The sequence below is a fragment of the Myxocyprinus asiaticus genome, chromosome 3 (assembly GCF_019703515.2).
Source record: "Myxocyprinus asiaticus isolate MX2 ecotype Aquarium Trade chromosome 3, UBuf_Myxa_2, whole genome shotgun sequence".
NCBI lineage: Eukaryota > Metazoa > Chordata > Actinopteri > Cypriniformes > Catostomidae > Myxocyprinus > Myxocyprinus asiaticus.
This window is the reverse complement of record NC_059346.1, coordinates 55,885,309-55,908,872: the sequence shown is the minus strand read 5'-3', so window position 1 is coordinate 55,908,872 and position 23,564 is coordinate 55,885,309. Positions and strand designations below refer to the sequence as shown.

Genomic DNA, 23,564 nt, shown 5'->3' with positions numbered 1-23,564 from the left:
TGCCAAACAACGGTGTCATGTCCTGGTGCTACAGTACATCAAACATGTCATTTTATTTACACCGACATCACCATGCAAATCGGTGGATTTGTGAGGCAGAAACAGCAGCAGTAAGTTTAACAGCCACCTCTCCCAGACGACACTGAGCATGACATGCACAGCAAGACACTCGTAAGTTATGAGTCATAACTATCAAAAAACTGCTTATTAAAAAACCAACAGCGTAAGATACCCACGATTACATGAGACTTATAATTATCTGCTTTTGATTTCAAAATGTAAACAGCTTTAAGAACAACACTTGCGCACATGTTATAAGCCAGTAATAATGCCGTTAAAGTTTACATGCAAAGTGAAACAGGGGGAAGAGGGTAGGAAAAATTGTGTGCCTATCAGTTTTTGCTCAAGCCCCTACATAGTACTGGATTATGTACATATATCATAAAACCAGAGGTCAGATTCCTCTCGAGCTTTTTTTTTTCACCACTAAAGAAAGCAGTTTTTTCCTCGCTACAGTCACTTCATCGTGTTCACAGGGGGCTTCAGACAACAAGGCATAATTTTCTATAAAGCAGCTTTGAAATTTGTGGCATTTATGATTTAAAAGACATTTATGTCAAAATCCTTGAATAAGTTTGAGCAAAACATTTGTGGGTGCTTGTACTGTATTGTATCGTCTCGTATCATGAGGCTATGCATCGTATCATACTGTATCATGAAATTTGTGTATCGTTGCATGCCTAATTTCAAATACATTTAAAACATGAATTATGTTAAAATGAACATCTTTTTGTGTTCTGTGACAGCTGAAAGGCTTGCGCCTCCTAATGAGTAAATATAGATATTATTTTGAATTCGTTGAGCGGTAAAACAAGAGCTTTTTTGATAAGTGTTTTAAAAAGTAGCTTAAAAGTAATTCGAAATTAGTAAAGTCAGTAATCTGATTACAATGATTAGAAACTGGCTATTCAATAAAGAAAAGGGAAAAGCCCTCCGGTATGTTTCACCTAAACATTTGAATCGTGATTTTTAGTGAATAACGACTTACGAATGTCTGTTCCTCACACAAAACTGCCGTATGGCTTCAGAAGACTTGAAATATTGTGGACAAGCTTTATGGACTAAATTCATGGTATTGTTTTTTTTTTTTTTTACATTTTTTAAAGTTTGACAACTATCCACTAGCTGGTCACTATCCACTTTTGTTGTGCGGAAAAGAGCAGCCTTGATAATCTATTAGATAACTACTTATGTGATGATTTTTAACAAACTATCCCTTTAAGAAGTCTCATTCAACAGTGTTCAAGTTCTACATAAAATCATGACAGCATATTTAAATATTTAAGTGTTATGTACTACTAAGGCCTATTTTTTATCAATCTCATCACTTCAAGATTTGTATAACACTAGGGATATTCCTACACACAAATGACCTATAGATATAGAGACAAGCAACTGCATTAAAAATGTACTTTGCTGACAACATCTTCCAGTTTTACTGAGAATCAGTATTTCACCTGAAACACAAAAGCCCTCATTTTCTTTTTCATTCTACCCCTACTGCCACCTACAGTAGTTACTACACATTTAGACATACTCTCTGAGAAACACACACACTCTATAGTCCATCTATATACATCATGCTCATTGAGAAACACACACACACACACACACTCCACAGTAGATTGCCCTACATACACCAGACCCACACACATTTGAATGTCACTCATGAGCTATTAAAAAATATCCCTTGTGAATACACTCGTTTTACAAAAGAAGCCCAGATGAAAAGATACTGCAGGTGTATATGGTCACAGTTACACTAGTTACTAGCTAAATGGATACATAGAGATACACACAAGTTTACTGACTATATCTACGTACTGTATTTATACATGATGCTAGCATTATATTCCACATCTACTGTACATGTCGGAATTGTTCCTGGCTAGTGTCCATGGCAACAGCTACAGTACACGCACTTGCCATGCTCTCTAAAAGGACACACTGATGAAGCATGAAAACTACACCACAGCAACAATTCACACTTGATTATACAGTGGATGTCTGTTTCTATGCAGCCAATGCCCAACATTAAAATTCCATTCACTACAACATCCATATTAGATACTTTAGGTTGCAAAATAAATACATCTTGGCTGACAAATACACCTGCAAATAGGTTATCTCAACAATGGCATTGGTATTTGACATTTTTGCTTTTGCCTAATTCCGTATATATCACACTCTAAATTGGCCTAGCCATTGGCGCACATGCTTCGAGACATTGAGGTTTTGAGACAAGTTTTTGAGTTAATATGTCTAAAGATGAGAAGCAATAGATGCTACAAATTATAAATGAAAATGCTTTTAATTTCTATCTTTATGTGCAAGTTGCTTATTTGAAGTTGAGAGAAACCTAAACCTGAGTTCTGCGTTTGATAGATATGTTATTCGTATTATTAGGCATACAATATGCAACTGAGAGAAGGAAACAAAAGAGGAGAGAAAGGCATATATTTAGCCTCCTTTTCCAAAATAACCTCTCCAGCACAACTGCCATTGGATGGCTTTTATCTCCAGAAAAAAACTTTTCAGGCGAGAGAGAGAGAGAGAGAGAGAGAGAGAGAGAGAGATCATTCTAGTGGTTTCCAGATTTGTCAGATCAACCAATAGCTGCTTGGAAAGTGGTGCAAGATTTGCATACGCATGCAAATTTGATGTTCTAAAAATAATAATAAACAAATGGGCCAAACAGTTCTCTGTCAAGGTATGGAAAACTAATCCTGAAGAAACTAATCTGATTTTGTTTGTAACAAAGAAAGACAATAGGAGAGAGGGCGTGTGCATCGTTAAAATGAGCAAAATGGCAGAAGTTAGCAAAGCGGCTAAAATTCCTACGAGCACCTTTAAGCTGATGCAACTGGTTTTTGGAACATGGTAGCTGGTATTTTGCTGGTCCTAGGTGGTCTACCAACTCTAGCTTGGCAAAGATGGTCTTTGATGTCATCCTCAGCCATCTAGACCAGCTAATGACCATAATAGCTTGGACGAGCAAGAAAACGTGAAACTAACTACCATCGCAATCTGGTTCTAGGTGGATTTTCAAGCAAGAAAGTTGCAGCTAGTCTTTTGAGTAAGTCATTTGCCTTTCATTTAAGTTGATATAGCTATTTGTGTCCTAAAAAGGATGGATATATACAGTACTGTTTTACAGAGTTGCCTGGAAAGCTGGATATCACAATTCTTCCTTTTCTCTCTCTCTCTCTGATTAAAGTCCAGACTGAGCGGGAGGCAGTTCGGTCCTGGGCACAGCGTTCTAGTGGACCAGCGCCAGATCTTCTAAAACACAGCTGCTCCTTTTAAACAGATCTCTCTCTACAACTCCACAAAAGATGAGAGAAATAAAAGAAAGTGAAAGAAGGAGAGTAAAAAGAGGGTAGCGGTCTCTTCAGCAGCACCAACTGTATCTTTTCACATCAACCGTTTCAGAGGGATAAAGTGATTAAGCAAGTGTAAGAAACTAAAAACTCCTGGTTAACCCCAAAGTCACTCACATACACACACAAACTAATGTCTAGGCCCACACAGAGTCTGCATATTTTTTCACGTTTTCTGTGCTGATTATGGGAGAAATCTGCTGAATTCTGTGGAACACATTTAAAGGAATATTCTGGGATCAATACAAGTTAAAAAAAATAAAAATAAATCTTGGTTCCAGTGAGACACTTCCAATGGAAGTGAATGTGAACATTTTTGCAGGGTTTAAAGTCAGAAATGTAAAGCTTAAAATATTATTAAACCACTTACATTAATTTGTTTTGTTAAAACCCTGAAATGACTGTAAAAATGACAAAAAAAAATTTAACATTTACGGATTGGCCCCATTCACTTCCATTGTAATGTAAGTGTCTGTTATCCATACTGTAACCACAATTTTTAGCTTTTTGAAAAAATAAGGAGAAACGAGTCAAAATAAATTTTTGTGGTAATCAACATTATGCCAAAAATGCTGTGGACTGAGATTACCTTGTATTGAACCCGTAACATTCCTTTAAGTGTGTGCTACACTCTTATTAGCCGCGTTTCCACTATTGGGCCAAATGAGGGCGTGCTAGTGCGTGCCAGGGCCAGTTGCTTTCCCACTGTCACTTCCGGGGCCAATGGCCAATGGCCTCTGGCCCGCTGATTACTCTTGGGCCAAACGAGGCCAACCGGAGATTGAGGTGGGTTCAATGTCAAAGGCGGAGTTTCACCGGACTTATCAAGATATGTATCCAACACACAACAGTATAGGTTCAGGAAAAAACAAATGCGGGCACAGTACAAATCCGTTAAAATGCCCAATGGACAAAACGGTGCCCAAAGAATTACTTTCCATGGTTCGGTGAACTTTCATAGACGGTGTGCTGGGACATCGTCCCGCTGTTAGAGGAGTGACCACTTGGGACTCGGTTTTGGTATCTATTACATAAGATCAGTGTTTGACCAATATTTTCTCTCTATTTATGTATTTTGTTTAAATCTCTAGAGACACAAAAGCATAAGTATGATTTCAGGGCTTCTTTTTTTTTCTTTGTGAGGTCCACTTTACATTTGGACAAGAGCTGTCAATTTATTCAAGTTTTTAATGGAATTAAATACATGACATGCCGATTAAAGAATCAAATTATTCGCAATGAATTGCATAATAATAATTATTCCAATATTCAGATTGAAATTTATTGCAGACAAGTAAAACATTGATTAGACAATACAAAAAATGGCTATAAAAGTAAATATATTTTTTAATTTATTCCTATATCAGTGATCATAAGCCTACAGTGGACAGCAATCCATTTTGCAATTAAGTTCGTCAATCTGTCCTGTTCTCACAGGATGCGTTCTTACATTCCATCTGCACTATTTTTTGTTATATTGTCGCGCTATGTACATATGAGTCAGATGCAAGCTTTTGGAGTGTCTCACTGGTTTTCAGCATCATAAACGCTTCAATTTAGGATGCTGTATTAAATTAAAGGTAGTTGACGGGATGAAAATTGTGTCTCGAAATCCCTGCATTATGTTGTGCTTCATTCAGCTGTCAAGAACGAATCCTGGCTCTCCTTCTGTGGCTGTACTAGTTATGAGGTTTGTTGAGGCATGCTGTGTTTACAGCTGGAGCTGCGCTGACTGCCCCTTGCTGACGCAGCCTCGAAAAAACATGAAGTTACATGCACTTTAAACTTGAATTACTTTGATGGTAGAAAAATATCTACTTTTATTACGGAAAGGGTCAGCAGGCATGAACAATTGTGTGAATTTTTTTAATGTCTTATTTTTTATATGATGAATCGCACTAAATTAACATGTTCAATCGACAGCCCTAATTTGGACATATTTAATGATATCAGTTGACACATTAACTTTGGCAGGCCTACAATACTAAAACTAAAATAAAAATTATATATATATTAACTAACAACCACAGAGTATAAACTAAACAAAACTAATTTGAAAGGACAATCAAAATTTTTTATTTTAATAGAATTTTTAAGTCATACAGGTTTGAAGTGACATGAGGGTGAGTAAATTTTTGGATAAACTAAATATAATTAATAATAATAATAATAATAATAATAAATGCTAATGGAGAAGTCCTCAACACATCCCAGAAGTTAGCTAAACCTGACTTAACTTCCAATTGGGGAAACACAGGAACATCCTCAATTAGAAAAACTATTCTGAAATAAAATGTTTCTAATGTCTCTTTAAATTCTAAAAATGCTATTATTTTAGGGGTAGGGTTAGAGTTGTAGTGTTTATAAGTATTTATAACTCCGTAGTATTTATAATTATCTGTGTGTGTTCATGCGTGCGTGTGTGTGTGTAACCAACATATGCCTCATCACACTTCTATAAACAGTGGTCAGCTGTCCATCTCTTTGTCATCAAGGCCTCCTGCCCCCACAACACTTTTACAAGTCACACTTGCCCCTCCCACCAACCTTCTGCTCCCTCAGCACTTGGTCAATATTCTCATTCTGTTACCCCACTCGCCCTCAGAGCACACAATTCTCTTATAATGCAGCCCCCCCCCCCCCACCATAACCCCCTAAATCAACACTGGATCAATACAACTAAAGCACTCACACGGAATCAGAATCAGAATGAGCTTTATTGCCAAGTGTGCTCACGTACACAAGGACATTTTTGGGTGATAGGAGAAACAAGCAAGTGCACACAGAACATTTCAGTGAGACACAGAATATAAAACAAGGAAAGAGTATAAACAGACATACAAAAAATGGGACATATAACATAGAATGCCATATGAACATGTTCAAGTGGTAATATATGTGCAAGGTAGGGGTATGTACAGGTATTGAATTAAATCTGAGGGAATTTACATATGTACATGGCATATTTATACATTATTGCACTATGGGACTCCTGAAGGCAGTTTAATTGTTCATGTTGTAAATGTCCTGAGGGTAAAAACTGTTCTTGTGCCTGGTTGTCCTGGTGGTGAGTGCTCTATAGTGCCAGCAAGAGGGCAACAATTCAAAAAGGGAGTGGGCAGGGTGTTTGGGGTCCAGTGTGATTCTACCTGCACGTTTCCTCACTCAGGAGACATACAGGTCTTGGAGGGTGTGCAAGGGGGCACAAATATTCCTCTCAGCACTCCTGACTGTCCGTTGTAGTTTCCTTCTGTCTGATTTGGTGGCTGAACCAAACCAGACAGTTATAGATGTACACAGGACAGACTCAATGATGGCTGAGTAGAACTGTGTCAGCAGCTCCAGTGGCAGGTTGAATTTCCTCAGCTGGCAAAGGAAGTACAACATCTGCTTAGCCTTCTTTACAATGGAGTCTAAGTGGGTGTCCCACTTCAGGTCCTGAGAGATGGTAGAGCCCAGGGACCTGAATGACTCCATTGCTGCCACAGTGCTGTTCAGGATGGTTGGGGGGGGGGGGTTTCACCTGAAGTCCACTATCATCTCTACTGTTTTGAACGTGTTCAGCTCAAGGTTGTTGTGACCACATCAGACAGCCAGCTGTTCAACCTCCCATCTGTATGCAGACTCATCACCGTTGCAGTTGAGGTCAATGACCGTGGTGTCATCTGCAAACTTCAGGAGCTTGACAGAGGGCTCCTTTGCAGTGCAGTCATTCATGTACAGGGAGAAGAGCAGTGGAGAGAGAACGCATCCCTGAGGAGCACCAGTGCTAATAGTGAAGGTCCCGGATGTGATTTTCCCCAGTCTCACCAGCTGCTGTCTATCTGACAGAAAGCTGTTGACCCACTGATAGACTGTGGTTGGCATGGAGAGCTGGGTCAGTTTGATTGAGAAAAGATCAGGCAAGATGGTATTGAACTGAAGTCCACAAATTGGATCTTTGCATAAGTCCCAGGTCTGTTGAGGTGTTGCAGGACGTAATGCAGTCCCATGTTGACAGCATCATCCACCAACCTGTTTGCTTGGTAAGCAAACTGAAGTGGGTCTAGCAGGGGTCCAGTGATGTCCTTCAGGTAGCCAAAACCAGTCTCTCAAATGACTTCATGACCACAGACGTGAGAGAGACAGGTCTGTATTAAGTCCTGTGATTTGGAGTTTTTTGGGGACTGAAATGATGGTGGAGCATTTGAAGCAACAGTAAACTTCACACTGCTCCAGTGATCAATTGAAGATCTGTGTGAAGATGGGGGCCAGCTGGTCAGCACAAACTTTCAGACAGGCAGGTGAGACACCATCTGGGCCTGAAGCTTTCCTAGTCTTTTGTTTCCGGAATACCCGGCACACATCCTCCTCACAGACCATAAGTGCAGCTTAAGTAGCAGGAGGGGGAGGAGGGGGTTCCAGAAGGTGTTAATGTGTGTGTGAAGTGAAGATCAGAGCGGGGGAGGGGTGTGAGACTGGGCTTTTCAAACCTGCAATAAAACACATTCAGTTCATCAGCCATTTGTTGATTCTCTACAGAGTGAGGGGGAAGTGACTTATACTTGGTAATGCCTTTCAGACCTTTCCACACAGATGTAGGATCGTTGGCTGAAAACTGTTTTTTCAGCTTTTCAGAGTAGCTTCTTTTAGCAACTTTGATTTCCTCAGTCAGTGTATTTCTAGCCTGGTTGTACAATATTGTATCCCCACTTCTATAAGCATCTTCTTTGGCATGACAAAGCTGTCTGAATTTTCCTGTAAACCATGGTTTATCATTATTGAATGATAAAAATGTCCTAGTAGGGATGCACATATTCTCACAGAAACTGATATATGATGTCACAGTATCTGTGAGCTCGTCCAGGTTTGTGGCTGCAGTTTCAAAAACACTCCAATCCATGCAGTCAAAGCAGGCTTGTAGTTCCAGCTCTGCTTCATTGGTCCAACTCTTTACAGTCCTTCCTACAGGATTAGCTGATTTTAGTTTCTGCTTGTAAGTCGGGAGAAGATGAACCAGACAGTGATCAGAGAGTCCTAAAGCTGCACGTGGGACAGAGTGATATGCATCCTTTACAGTGGTGTAGCAGTGGTTCAGTATATTTCTTTCTCTGGTGGGGCATGAGATGTGGTGTTGAGGTTAGCTTTATTAAAATCTCCCAGAATAATGATAAGAGAGTCCGGGTGTTGTTGCTCCATGTCTGTGATGTGATCAGCCAGTTGTTGCAACGCTGCGTTCATGCATGCTTGTGGCGGGATGTACACACTCACCAGAATAAACGAGGAAAACTCCCACAGCGAGTAGAAAGGCTTACAGTTGATGAAGAGCGCTTTTGAATTAGGACAGCACATCTTCTTCAATTCTTCAACATCTGTACACCAACATTCATTAAGTAAAAGCATGTTCCACCGCCTCTCGTTTTCCCTGATGATTCCGCAACACAATCTGCTCTGAACAGCCGGAAGCCTTGTTTGAGTGAGCAGAAGCAGTTCGTCCGTTTTGTTGGCGAGGGAGCGGACATTCACCAGGTGAATACTCGGCAGTGGAGTCCTAAAGCCACATTGACAAAGCTTCACAAGCACGCCGGTGTGCTTCCCTCGCTTGCATCTCTTGGAGCACTTGTAGAACACTGCTGTGCCTCCAACTAAGATGTCTAATAAAATGTCTGAATAATCAAACACCGGCAAAAATGATCAGGTATGCTCTGTCGAATATTCAGCAGTTCATCCCTGGTGAACAGCTCTGCCTCATGTTACACACACTTACACTACACACTTATTTTATTCATAGCCAAATCAATATCCACTCATCACTGTCCCCATATGTTTTTAAATCGTTTTGTCTCCAGAACGCTCTGATGTCAATAGCCCTTGTCCCTATTCCCTGTCTAGCAAATAGCATGCTGGTTTTTGGATTTGGACGATTAAAGGTTCTATTTAAAATTCAGCCTGGAGAGAGACAGTCACTTAAGTAACAATACAACCCCCTGATGAGAGCCAGCCAGAATAACCCGGCTATGTTTAATTCCTAACTGTCTTTTCAATTTAAATCTTCCTAAATCATTAGTTTTTTTTTTTTTTCTTGTCTTCTTCTGTGTGAGATTGTTCACTAAATATTAGTGGTGTTTGCCAAGGGAAGCATCACTACTATTGCTCATACTTAGGGTCATGGATTTGAACAAATCCCTAACCATAAGTATTAAACTTCTGCATGTAATTCGTCCAGCACTGTTACCTCAAATCGTGTGGCTTGTTCAGGGGAGATGAGCATTTATGCTATCTGGCTTGTGAAATTCACATACCAGATGAAAAAGCAGGCAAAAAAATCCTATAGACTCCCAATATCTAGTGACCAGTATATCATAGAGACTTGAGAGTGGGATCTTTTAACTTCAGCCAGTAAGCAACCACCAAGCAATGACGAGCAACCACCCAGAACACCCTAGCAACCACATTGCAATGTACTGAAAACCACTCCTATTTGCCCAGTGTACATTTTTTGGACTGTAGGCTACTCATCGTGCACACACAACCCTTTCTCAGCTCACTGACTAATATCCCCCAACAGACTTAGGCTGCTTACTAAAGGCAGTCACACCGTACGAGAAGCGCCATGCCACATCGCAACGCGGCTAGGACATGGCACAGATATCAAACACAGGGCACATCGATGCGGTTCAGGTGGCAGAGAGTACACACAAAAGTCACCAAGGTTTTTCCCCTTCTTCAAGAATGAACACAGCTAGAGTAAATTGTCTTTGTCCTTTGACAATGTTTTGGGTCGAATTTAATGGAAAATATGCGAGTTGTGCTCCGTGGCGCGGCATAAATTTGAGCAGCCTCCGTCGACAGATGCCAAGTGGTGGCGGTGTGCGTACATTCATAGAAAACATTTGTTTAGAATTTTAGAAAACGCCATGTCTTCCAACAGATGCGTCCTGTGTGCTACCCTCTTAAGGCTATCGAATTAAAATTCGAAATTCAACTATTAGTCAAATTTAAAATCAAACTGTACTTTCAAATGCAGAGACAGTGCATTCACACAGAACCGCATTTGAATCCATCAGCGACCTTTACTATTGTTTTTCTATGTAAGTATGTGCTAGTACAGGGTTTCTCAACCACTTTGTCGTGACTCAAAGTGGGTCACGGATCATTTTCTGCTGGGTCGCGATATCTTTTCTGTCATGAGTACAATTTACCAATTACAAAGATAGAACTGTACATTTGCAATGTTTGAGGCAACAGAGACCTCTATTGTCGAATCATGTTAATATCTCGGGGTTTGCATATTTCTCTGACATTAATTACTAGCTGTCCAAATAACAATAATTCACCAATGCTACGAATCGTTCTATTTGGACAAGGTCTCTTTAGGTAGCGTTGCATGCGCTTCATCTGTAAGGAGTGTTTTCTTCTGTAGTGTTTTCTGAAACAAGGGATGTTAATGATTAATCAAAAATGGATTCATTGTCATTAATAATTTGATCAATTAAGCTTATTGATTGTCGATTAATTAATTTCAGGACAAATGTGTTCAGTAATCATGACAACAGACATTGATAAAATGTCTATATAGTCACCAGCCGCTAGAGGGTGCTTGGCGCTGCATGTCATTTCTTCTCTGGTTCACGGAAGAGCCACACAGACGCACAGATCAGAGATGAAGCAGGCTCAATGTAAACAGTGTTGGAGCATTTCTCTATAAATGGACATTGGTTTTCTGCACACACCGTGATAGTGTGTTAAAGTACAACATGACAACAAGCATGGTTGATCTCCTTGTTTCATCCCAACCTACAATTACTTCAGCGATCGCAGGGAAAGCACATTCAGCTGACATCTCACCATCATCAGTGAAGCGGTATGTTATGTACTGTGTTTACACAGCATGTTAATATTTCACTTAATTTCCATTAAAAAAATAAATCCAAAGGTCTGAAATATTCCACGATCCACAATGTGAAGTTTTAGTAAACTCAAACATGTATACAAGTTATTATCAATTATTTTTAACAGTTATTCATTAACAGTAATTAAACAATTCACAAATTTGTACTAAACATAGCCTAAATGTATTAAAATACACTGAACTAAGAATATTTTAAGAGAAAAATGCCAATACTTGCATTTCTTAAGTTGATTAATTTACTGTATATTATATATAAACAGTAGGCTACAAGCAAATATTATTTGGAGTACTCCACGTGTGTTTTGCGATATTAACGTTAACGTTTAATCGATTAATTGATCGTTAATTTCCACAACTACTGATTATGAAAATGTCTGAAAATTGTCATCCCTATCTGAAACTGGAATACAATTTGAATTTTGGTCATATTTAAGTGAAACAATTCAAGTTATTATCTCAGCCCTCTTGACAGCCCTAGTGCTTACATACTAGAAAATGGTACGATGGAGCGTTTCACGAATAGGAATGTGTAGGATGTGTTTTGAGAGTGTGAAAAGAGCCTGGTCTTTTTTAAATGAAGTGGGAATACAGCGAATTGGAATTCCGAAAGCCTCTGATAATTCAGAAAAATTTTAAATTCTATGAACTTGTGGTAGCATGATGGAGAGTCACTTTCAGAATTCCTTGCGTTTTTTCTCTACATCCTTGCGATACACCATCCCCACTGACGTAGTGTAAACTCCAGTTTGTAAGCATATACATAACATCCAGTAAACCATTAAAACTCTTATAATGTATTTAAAGAGTAACATTTGCCAATCTAAATGTTAAATGCTGTGCTTGTATTTCAAAAGAAATTCAGTGGAAACAGAGAGAGCAATAGAAAGTGAGAGAGCTTTTAATAAACAGCATAAGGGGCCAATCAGACCAAACTGTTCTTCCGTTAAAAAAATCTACACACAACCCAATGAATGGAACAGAACGCAAGTGTCTCTAGACACATTCAGTATTCAAAAGTTGAAATTCTTTTAACAGACACAGCGTCTTAAAAAATGTGGCACTCCTGTGCACTGAAAAGATGCTGAAAAAACAGCGAGATGTGGCACAACGGTCAAATATGTCCATCTAGCTCATGTTTAGGAAAACAACTAAAATATAGTGCAGATGGACTAAAAAACTTGTTCGGTTTGAACGGCTGTTGAAAGCAACAACAACATCACATAAAAAACAAAGACATCATAAACTGCACTACTCATCATTCACTGCACAGCTGAGAGCGAGGCCCACTTGATAAATAATCTCTTTGATTTAGTGTCATCTGAAATTTGATATGTTGGAAATGTTAAACAAAACAGCTGTCCTCGATGAGGGGCTGGTTATGCCTAGCAACACTAAGAAAGTAACGGTATATCAGAGTTAATGATAGAGCACTCCAGCAGTGTTTAGACAGTTCAGTGATTAAGCTACTTTATTTTCCACAGCAGAAAAACGACCTGGATCACAAATCAAAGCAAGCTGATGAAAACGTGACAAATGTAGACATTACATGCATGGATTCTTAGTAAACATGGTTTGTATGTGCGAGGAACGGCAGCCGGTTGAGTTTCTGGTGCCCCCCCTAGGTTAAGATGGTGCCCCTGTAGGGAGTAGGTGCACTACGCAGACTGCGTAATATGCGTATAGGGAGCAGCAGTACCGGTCAGTAACACCACACTGAAGATGAATAATACTAAGAAATGTATTCAGATAGTCCCTTACCACATCCTTCACAGTTTTAGCAATAAATGCTTTTTGATTTATTAATAATAAAAAGTGTATATCCTTTCTTATATGCTGAGAACTTTCCTGGCCCATGACTTACAAAAAAATATAACTTTTTTATTTCTTCAATTATGTATCTTCGTAATCTTATTTATGTATACATCTGTGTTTGGCTATATGTATTGTTTTTTTATTTTTATTTTTTTTTATTTTTATTATTATTATTTGTTTTCCTTCACCTGTACTTCTTGTCTTCATGACTCAGTGATTGTATTCATGCATTGTTGAATCTGTGTAATTTTTTACATCTTATTGAACATTTAACCTTCTTTTTTTTTCAATAAAAATATCCACCGTTTTAGCACAATTTGTGGCCTTTTCAGACGGTCCCTTACCCCACCCTTCAAAGTATTAGCCCGTTTCAGCACAATGTGTGGACTTTTCAGATGACCCCTTACTAACCGTATGAAAAATGTCCAACGTATGCCAATGTTAAATTAAAGATCTGGAACAATTTCGCTGTGACGCCATCTGACCAGCTTACGGGACAAATCGCATCCCGTATTGTTTTGATAAGGGACGCATCATTTGATATTTAAATATGGGTCGATGCCATATTTTATGGGATGGGTGGCAACCAACACTATCTGGAGGTCTAATACATTCTCATGAGCAAAGTGTGGATGCAGAAAATCATGAGTTTATCAGGAGAAATTTTCAGTCGGGAGTACAGTGGGAGGAGGGGTAGAAAAACAGGAGAAACCCAGTAAAATCGGGAGTGTTGGCAGGTATGCTTGAGAGCATGTTGATGTGTCACAATGGAAACGCTTCTTTTTCAAATGTATCGCTATTGGCTATTATTAACATTAAATTACTCCGTTAACTACTGGCAAGAGGTTATATTCAACCTGGTCTCATAGAATCATGGTACTATACCTCCATTTTTGCAAAAGGATTTCTACATGGCTTGTACATATTTCCACAGTTTTTTGGTGAAATGAACACTAGAGGCGCAACAACAACAACTTTTATTCACTTTCACACAAATTACAAGTAAAACAGTTAACAGTTCATAAACACTTACTTTTCACCCTGTTCCTCGCCTAATGCTATCTTATGACCTCAAAACACTTTTACTATAGCGCATGACTTTTAAGGTGATACATTTTAATGTTTAAATTTCATAACGAACTGCATTTACAAGCTTAATCAAGTTGCAAAAAGGCATCAAAAAATGACATCACAACATGATCATGCGGGAAGTCGGCATGTTGTTTCCGCGAGTTCCAGTACCCCTAGGATCGCCAAATTATGTGGACTCACTGACAAGGGCTATCTCACATCAGACATTTTTGCTTCGGCTAATCCCGCCCAGAAACGAGGAAGTAACCACGATCGCATGATCAGTGACAAGCGTGATTTGGAGGATGCATTTTTCACTCTAACATCACATTTTTACTCCAGTGTTGGTTATGTTTAGGTGGAGATCGCATTAGCCCATATGGCCAACAACATTTTCCATTTTGGCCACCGGGTCAGTGTTTTAAATTTCGGTAAACACAGACCGATTTTAGCTAAAGAAAAGTCAAACCTATTGTTTCCGATTTCATTGTGAGATCAGTCTGTTCTAATTGCATTTTTCATCTCACATTTGCTTTCATGACACTAACGGTTAGATTTAGGTTTAAGGTTTAGGCTAGGTAGGTTTTGTTGATTTAAAAATTGATAGAGCATTAACCTTCAAAAACTCATGTGTTTAGGAGAACATTTAACTCGCTTTTAGCTCCACACAGTGGCCATTTCACCTCGGAACTGCTGCGATACAGGCAAGGAACCACATAATATCATTTTGCAAAAATGTTACCACAGTCACATAATTTTCATGAGATCAGGCTGGTTATTTTGCTTACTACAGTAGTCTAAAACATTTCCTAAATAGTTAACATTAACCAATAGCCCCCTCAGCCTAGGTGCCACAGGAGCTAAAAATGAAAGTTGTTTTAGAGGTGTAGTACATTATTACATTTTTATTAAGAAAATATATATTTCTAAGAAAGCGATTAAAAGGTAATGCAACGGTTTTGAAAGGTTTATATAGTCATTTAACAGACTGTAAGGGGGTTAGAGGGAAAGGAGGAGGCGAGAACCGGCTAGACAACTTAAATAATAGTTTAATGAACAACTTAACCAAAAACACACAAACATAACCACACACAGGGCAGCTGCCTGTAATTCTCTCTCTCTCGAACTGTTGTCCCCGGCTGCCTTTATCCCTTGCGCGCCCCATCAGGCTGATTGGGGACCGGGCGTGCATCATTCCAGCCCGGCCCCGCCCTCCTCGGCTCTACACAGACATACCGTGCTTTCAGACCATAAGGAGAGGTCTAATGTTGTAGGTGACATACGTATCCTTAAATCCTTTAGGACTGCCAAATGACTAAAGTGCTTTCATCTCTATTGATTTATTTAGAGGAATCCTGTAAACGCTTGTCAGTGCTGCCTAGCTTGACGATACCTCAATTAGCTCTTTAATCAGCACTGAAGCCTGACCTCTTCTATCTTTAGCCTGTAATGATGGGATTTCTGAGAGTTAAACTGTTACTAGTCAGTGTTCTTGTTCCACTTTCTGACAACACGCTGCTCTACCGAGAGACCACAGGAAAGAGCGAGAAATTTGTCCTCTATACTCTCAACAAAAGTTTTACTCTCACACAAAGGACAATCACATGGTCTTGCCTTCCATTCAAACTATCTTCCGTGATGCTGAAGAAAACATGAGGGAGTGGTGCTTGCAAGACCATAAGAAATTTAGAGGGGCCAGTCCCCCAATTTTTAGATTGGTGGTCGATCAATATGGGTTTTTTTAAAGCCCAATTCTTAAATGTTATCTTTGGTCCCCCCACAATATTGGTTACATTCTTGAGGTGCTTGCACGTGCAAAACCATGGTGCTGGGTGGTTGTCAGATCATAGCTATTTAGATGCTAAGGTGTTCAGAGTGATTGCTAGTGCATTGCTATGTGGTTGCTAGGGTGTTCTGGGTGGTTGCTACAGCGTTGCTTACTGGCCCAAGTCAAACTAGCTCACCCCCAAGTCTCTATTAGTCTTTTCACACTATACTTAACCCTGGGTTAAATCCCTTTTAAGGCCACTTTAACCCCGTGTTAAGCACTGTTTCACACATGGATTATGAACTAACCACAAAGTGTGGTGCAGTGTACAGTATACAGTGTGAATGACTAACCCAAGGTTAAGGATGAACAGTATGAAACATTAAACAAGATAACTCATGATTACATTAAAACAAGTCTATGGGGCTTTTTGGCCTGCTTTATCATCTGCCAGGTAAAAACCGTAAGCCTGATCGCTTCGAAAATCAATACTAGTAAAACAACTCTCCCCAGTTAAATTCTTCACAGAAGAAACTTTTCAAAACCTCTAACCCTAAGTTTGACCAACAGTAATATTGGTGCTTGCCATAGCAAACACTACTAACAACAAAGGGCAATCACATGGTCTTGCCTTCCAATCATTGACATCCAATCTAATGAAACAAATAATATTAACTCGAAACAAAAAACAATTTTTAATACAACTTGTGACATTGCTAATTTCTAGTGGCTGTCAACGATTATGCATTTGCAGTTAGTCACAAAATGGAACCGAGGGGTTGTATTGTCAATAGTGGTGGACTGTGGCATTTAGACCTTGGCCTGTGTCCAGTGCCACTGCCAGCGGGGATTGCAGCAGCTTTTCCAATTACAGCCTGGCATCTACCCCTCACCATCCCACCTTAGAACACACACACATACACAATAATGCTGAGAAAGCGCTAAACAAAGACATGTAGGCCACCGCAAACATATAAAGCTTAGAGAATTTTAAAAATGGCATAAACACATATTCACTAGAGGTGGGGGGAAAGCATTATGGTATTTTACCTCACAAAACTGTGTCAATATTCTAAATGCAGTTTTTTTATTTATTTCGACCTCTCAAAAAAGAACCACTCAGAGCAAGTCATGAAAAGACGAAGCATATTACACTGCAGCATTAGGCCAATGCACGCCCGGTTATTTCTATTCAAAAGAAATACAAACTCAGACTAAGTCTATAACTTGTTTTCATTGTAAGCATGTCCATACAGATAGACTGCAAGGTTTTCCACCTAATGATAAACATGCTGGAAGCAAGTTACAAAAGTGAGTAAAAAGTCTGTAAAAGATATACAGTGTGTATCCAACCAGAATGACCCTTCTGGGATAGTTCATCATCGCGGGGATTAACGCGGCGGTAAAACTTTAAATTCTTATATAAATCACCGCCAGGAGGCGCAAAAGGACACTTTTGGCACCATAATTTTTTGACACCATTGTGTGAAGAAAGTGAGTTATTATGATCAACATTGTTAATGTTATTATTTGTATTGTATTTTTTACATTTTGAGGTGTAGAAGGCGATCTACAGTAACAATGCAAAATTAATGGTAGCGTTAAAGTTATAGCTTAGTTATATCATATTACAATTTACATTACAGTTTTGAATTGCAATATACTACATATATACTACTGTGTAATAAACAATATCATCAAACCGCAACCCAGATATTGATGTTGACATTAAAGCACAAACCAAGATTTGATGACAAAAGCATGTGTGATATGTTGAGGCAACGCCCATGAATGTGTGTGTGTGTGTGTGTGTTTGAGGTCGCCCACTAATTTTTTTCCCTCCCTGTTCTGCATTAGATTCTGATTTATAGGCCTGTTTTTGTCTAATCCTGCAGCACAAGTCCCTCTGTAATGGTAAAAAAAGAGGGATTACATCCTTATTGTGGTCACACTGTGCACCTTGAGTGCTTTTTTTACTGTCATCAGTGATAAAGAAGGAAATTGGGCCTGTTACACAGCTGACACAAGGGCTCCTACACACACAATGAGGGGCAGAGATGAATCAAACACACACACATACACCAGAAGCCAGCCACTGAGGCCCACTGACTCAGCAAGACACCTAGTGTCCTCCAGACATGCTTCCAGTTAATGACAGTAATTGGAGACAGAACCCCTACTGCTAAGGATGCATGTAACTGATACCCAATCTACAGGGGTAATTCACCCATAAACAAAAAATATGTCATCGTTTACTCACCCTCGTGTTGTATTATTGTATTATTTTCTTTTTTGCAAGGAATCCAAAAGGAATTATTTACCAAAATGTCCTGGCTGCTCTTTTTCCTATAATGAAAGTGAATGGGAACTGCCGATGTCCAGCTCCAAAAAGGACAAAAAAGTATAATAAAAGTATTTTTTGGTCCATATTAGTGCTGCACAATTAAACAAATAAAAAATAACAGTACAAAGTGTCAATTACAGCACTCCTTGGGTCTACTCTCATTGCATTGAAATTGTATATTTACAATGTATTTTTTGTTGTGTGCAAGAATGCAACAAAATTTGTTTTGAAAAATCAAAAGTGTTTAAATTAGTCAATCGGCACATCAGTAATGACAACCTAGTATTATAGAATTGTTGTGTTGTTCACTTTCTGTTTATAATGTATTCAAAACTTAAATAACACTTTTGTGTATTTTCATGCAAATAAAGTAATTCATGAACACATTTCTCAGCTTGTTTTGGACATGTAGGCAATTATCTCACTCAAAATAGGTATTAGAATGTAAATTCTATTGATCAAAATCATCTCAATTACAATATCAAGGGAAGTAATCAACATTTATGATTTTTGCCATAATAAAGTTGTTTTGAGACCAGTTTCCAAAGGAATAGTTCACCCAAAAATAAAAATCCTCTCATCATTTACTTACCCTCATGCCATCCCAGATATGTGACTTTCTTTCTTCTCCTGAACACAAAAATTTTTAGAAGAATATCTCAGATCTGAAGTTCCAAAAATCACATAAAGGCAGCATAAAAGTAATCTATATGACTCCAGTGGTTTAATCCATGTCTTCAGAATCGATATGTTAGGTGTGGGTGAGAAAAGGTCTATATTTAAGTCCTTTTTTTACTATAAATCTCCACTTTCACTTCCGCATTTTTCGTGCATGACCTGTTTCTCACCCACTCCTATCATATCGCTTCTGTAGATATATATTTAACCACTGGAGTCTTATGGATTTATTTTATGTGCTTTTTAGAGCTTCAAAGTTCTGGACACCATTCACTTGCATTGTATGGACCTACAGAGCTACAAATATTCTGCTAAAATCTTCGTTTGTGTTCAGAAGAAGAAAGAAAGTCATACACATCTGGGATGGCATGAGGGAATGAATGATGATAGAATTTTCATTTTTTGAGTGAACTATCCCTTTAAGAGGTCCATTCATGCAAACACACTGTTGGTTAAGCCATTAGCAAGCAAGTCAGCTGCCTTAGCGTTCGAATTCAGCCATAGAAATTGCATATGTAATTTTTGGAGCTGGGCAGTCCCAGTTCACCTCCACTTTCACTTTATGAAAAAGAGCAGCCTGGACATTCTGCAAAATATCTTCTTTTGTGTTCCACAGCTGAAAGAAGGTCATATGGGTTTTGAACAAAATGAAGGTGAGTAAATTATGACAGAATAATTTCTTTAATGTCTTAATCACCATATTTATGTATGTTCAGAAATGATATATTATCCTAGAAAAACATACCTTTTTTTGTGGAAACGTGATTGCCATCTGATCCCAGTGGTCTTTCCAAGGTAATCACAAACCAAATGTCTGTTTCCAGTTTGTAAAATACTGCTGTTACAAACTTTGCCTACTCTACAGTTGAGTTTTTTTTGGGGGGTAATAAATAATTCCTAATGTCCCACTGTGCTGAAGGGTATGGAGTCCAGAAACACATGACACATTGAATGACACAATGAAAGGGGTGAAATCGGTCATAGTAAAAGCAAATGGTCTCCAGGGGCAGGTCTGTATGCCCCGCTTCCCCTCATACACGCACCCACCCAGAGCGCTCTGCGAATCTGTTCCATTGTGTCCCTTTGGCACATGCTGCACTACAGCAAATTCAGGATGGATATACTACTGCACATACTAACTCCAACGACTCTGCAACCTTCTGAATATTAGTGCCGGTACTTTATATCTCTCAAAGACAGTAAAGTTTGGCTCTGCTTAACCACAAATACACAGAGAATTTCAGGAATTTCCAAAGAATAAAAATTTGGAATCAGTCCCTAAGGATCCTAATGGGAATTTTCTTAAAGGACTATAATATAACATAAAACAAAAACTGGATTTTTTTTTTTTTTTTAGAATACATAGTCTAGTTTACAATAGGACTATTATGATTGCCAATCAGACACCAAAAGGAATTTAAAGAAAATCTTTAAGGATTTTAAAACTCCAATAGTCCCATATGATTCCCTTGAACTCTCTAGTAACAAGACGTTATTCCAATATAAAACAAACAGAGTTCTGATAAAGATTACACCATATCCAACAGGACTCTAAGAATCATAATTAATAATTTTTTTTTTTTTTTTTTTTTTATTATTATTATTTTAAATCCACTAGTAATTTCAGTTTTTCCAGTAGGATCTAATTTAGGATTGGTTCCAAATTATGAACGAAATTCCAGTAGGAATCCTGTCCAAATTCCTGACTATATGGCAAACTGTTTCCAATAAATAACTTCAGAGTCTTAAAATATATTTTAATTCAATTTAATTAAACGACATTAAAATAAACAACCAATATTGAGTGGCAAAAAGGACATTTTAAACTCAAAATAATTTCTTTATATAGGGCTTTCTCGAACCTTTAACCACCTGCTTGTTCATCCACCACCCTTTTACATTCCCAAAATCTGTCTCTATGATTAGAACACTAAAATAACTCATTAAACACTGACATAATTACATCATATAAAGGTTTACAACACTGTTTGTCACGTAAAAGTAATAATAGTAATAGCACACCGGTGCTGTACTTACCAGCGGTACAGTGCTGCTGTGTGTGAGTGTGTGTGGGTGGGTGTGGATGCTGCAGGATCGCGGTGCGCTCCGTGTCTTTGTCTGGCGCTTCAGCTGCTCTGCCTGCATTCACTTCCCTGCCGGTTCACCGCGCGGTCCTAACGCCGCCCACCACACGCCTACCCAGCACAGTCAACGCCTAGTGCAGCTTCCGTACTCATGTGTTCAGAAACGGATAATGTTTTGTCAGCCTAAATGTACTGCAGTCAAATAAGATATTGGCATTGTTCTCAATGAAATACTAGAGGTTTCTTTCTTTCTTTCTTTCTTAAATAAAATATATGAAATAGGCTATACAGGAGTGCACAACACAACAAAATTAGCGAAGCAACAACGAAAATAAGTCACAACACAACAAAATTAACCCTTGTGCGTCAATAAAAAAAGTTACTCAGAGGTCCTTAGAGGATAAAAATGTCAGCGTCAAAAAACTGCCATAATAATATTATATATTACAATTATTTTCCACTTTCAATTAGTTAATTTTTTGAGCCAACATCAGTCCTGATCATAACTACCTAACTACCAAACATTCATTCATTTTCAGGATTTTAACCCTTTAAATGTCAGTTTGTTTATACAATGCCACTGTTGTTTTTACACACACACACACACACACACACACACACACACACACACATTTCTCAATACACATACAAAACACACTCTGACATCAATACCAACACACCCACACACAATTTTAGCTGCATCATTTATTCAATTGGCCTGCAGTGCTCTATAATACAGCAAAGAGAAAATAGGAAAAAAGCATGTATTTGCTCCATAGGCTAAACATGAGAAAAATGGCGCCATTTGGTGGAAAATATGAAACATTTAAATTCTGAAGCCAGGGCTCTGGAATGAAAGCATAATATCATATAATTAATTATTTTCTAGGTAGTACAGTAGATCATTTGGGTATTCATCGCCAATATTTCCATGCTATGTGTTGTTGTTTATTTTCATGAGTTAAACAAAACAAAACACAACAAAATTATGCATTTTATGATGTTAACAACTTTTTTACAGAACTATGCTTTAACACAAAATATAAAAGGGTTAGTTCACCCAAAAATGAAAATTCTCTCATCATTTACTCACCCTCATGACATCCCAGATGTGTATAACATTCTTTATTCTGCTGAACACAAATGAAAACATTTTTAGAAGAATATCTCAGCTTTGTAGGTCTATACAATGCAAGTTAATGTTAGTTAGAACTTTAAAGCTACAAAAATCACATAAAGGCAGCATAAAAGTAATCCGTAAGACTCCAGTGGTTATATCCATGTCTGTAGAAGCAACATAATAGGTGTGGGTGAGAAACAGATAAATAATTAAGTGTTTTTTTACTCTATATCTCCACTTTCATATCTTAAAGTCACATGTGATGCCTGTTTAGTTTCACTTTCAGATCTGAAAGTTAAGTGGAGATTTAGAGTAAAAAGGGATTATCGATCTATTCTCACCCATGTGTTTAATGGCACTGGGATCAAATATTGCAGTTTTAATGGGTTTCAATGGGGACATTTTTGTCCTTAAGGTCCTGAGTGTAACTATTGATGTATTATAGGAACTGAGGTTGAAATATCAAAATTCCCCAAAAAATACACACCTTTGGCAAAATTTATGCCGTTGGCATTAACACAAATGAAAAAGACAAAAATGTCCTGAAGGTCCCACAAAATCACTAAATGCTGAGTTGCTTTCCATCACATTTCATGTCGACACGCCCCTTCTAAAATCACAACTCGACAGCTTGGGATTTGGTGCTGCCTTTAAGTGGAGTTGAAAATATCGTAATTATGATAGTAATTAAAGCATGCATTGTATTAATTGTAAGTATTAAAGCAAAGTCATATTTACAAGTGGGAAACTCGGAATTCTAGATGAAACCCAAGTTGCCAACTAACGTTGGAAGAGGCGTGTCGACATGAAAGGTGATGAAAACCAATGATTTTGCACATTTATTTCAATTTCAGTGCTTTAATTCAGTAGTATTAATTTGTTATATATGACAGTCAACTAATGTAAAGCTAATGACTCACACTTGTTTTATTCAAATGAATTAACTGGTTATCATGCATTACTAAATCATATAGGTTGTGTAAAAGTGATGCAGGTATATTCACTATGCCTATTAAATGGCAAAACAGAAAAAAATAGCTTTCATGTGCTCTGAACATGTAATTATGATGTTTCCAACTCCACTTAAGGGCTGCATACTATATCACATGGCCTATCATATGACTATATTGCATATTTTATTCAACAAGTGGGGTCCAGTTATCATCTCATAAATATTTAGTTATGCATTTTTTTTATTTTTTATTTTTTTGTGGAATTATGGGTAAAAATGTCTTCATTTATGACAGTCTGATCAAATAATGAGTCAAGAAAAACTGTGGTTGATTGCTTGTTATATTTGTCACAGTGAAAATGGAAGGTCAAGTCCAGCATATTGTACATTGTATTGTACTGTGG

At 38.1% G+C, this 23,564-nt stretch overlaps 1 protein-coding gene across 3 annotated transcripts in view; it reads right to left on the bottom strand.

The window, feature by feature from the left end:
• The window catches only part of LOC127417132 (neuronal migration protein doublecortin-like), a 104,343-nt gene extending 83,164 nt beyond the window's left edge, over positions 1-21,179 (bottom strand). For all 3 annotated transcript variants that reach the window (XM_051656837.1, XM_051656847.1, XM_051656857.1), the window contains exon 1: positions 21,042-21,179. The gene's annotated coding sequence lies outside the window, so the exon portion shown is untranslated. The remainder of the gene's footprint in view (positions 1-21,041) is intronic.
• Positions 21,180-23,564: the final 2,385 nt, after the last annotated feature.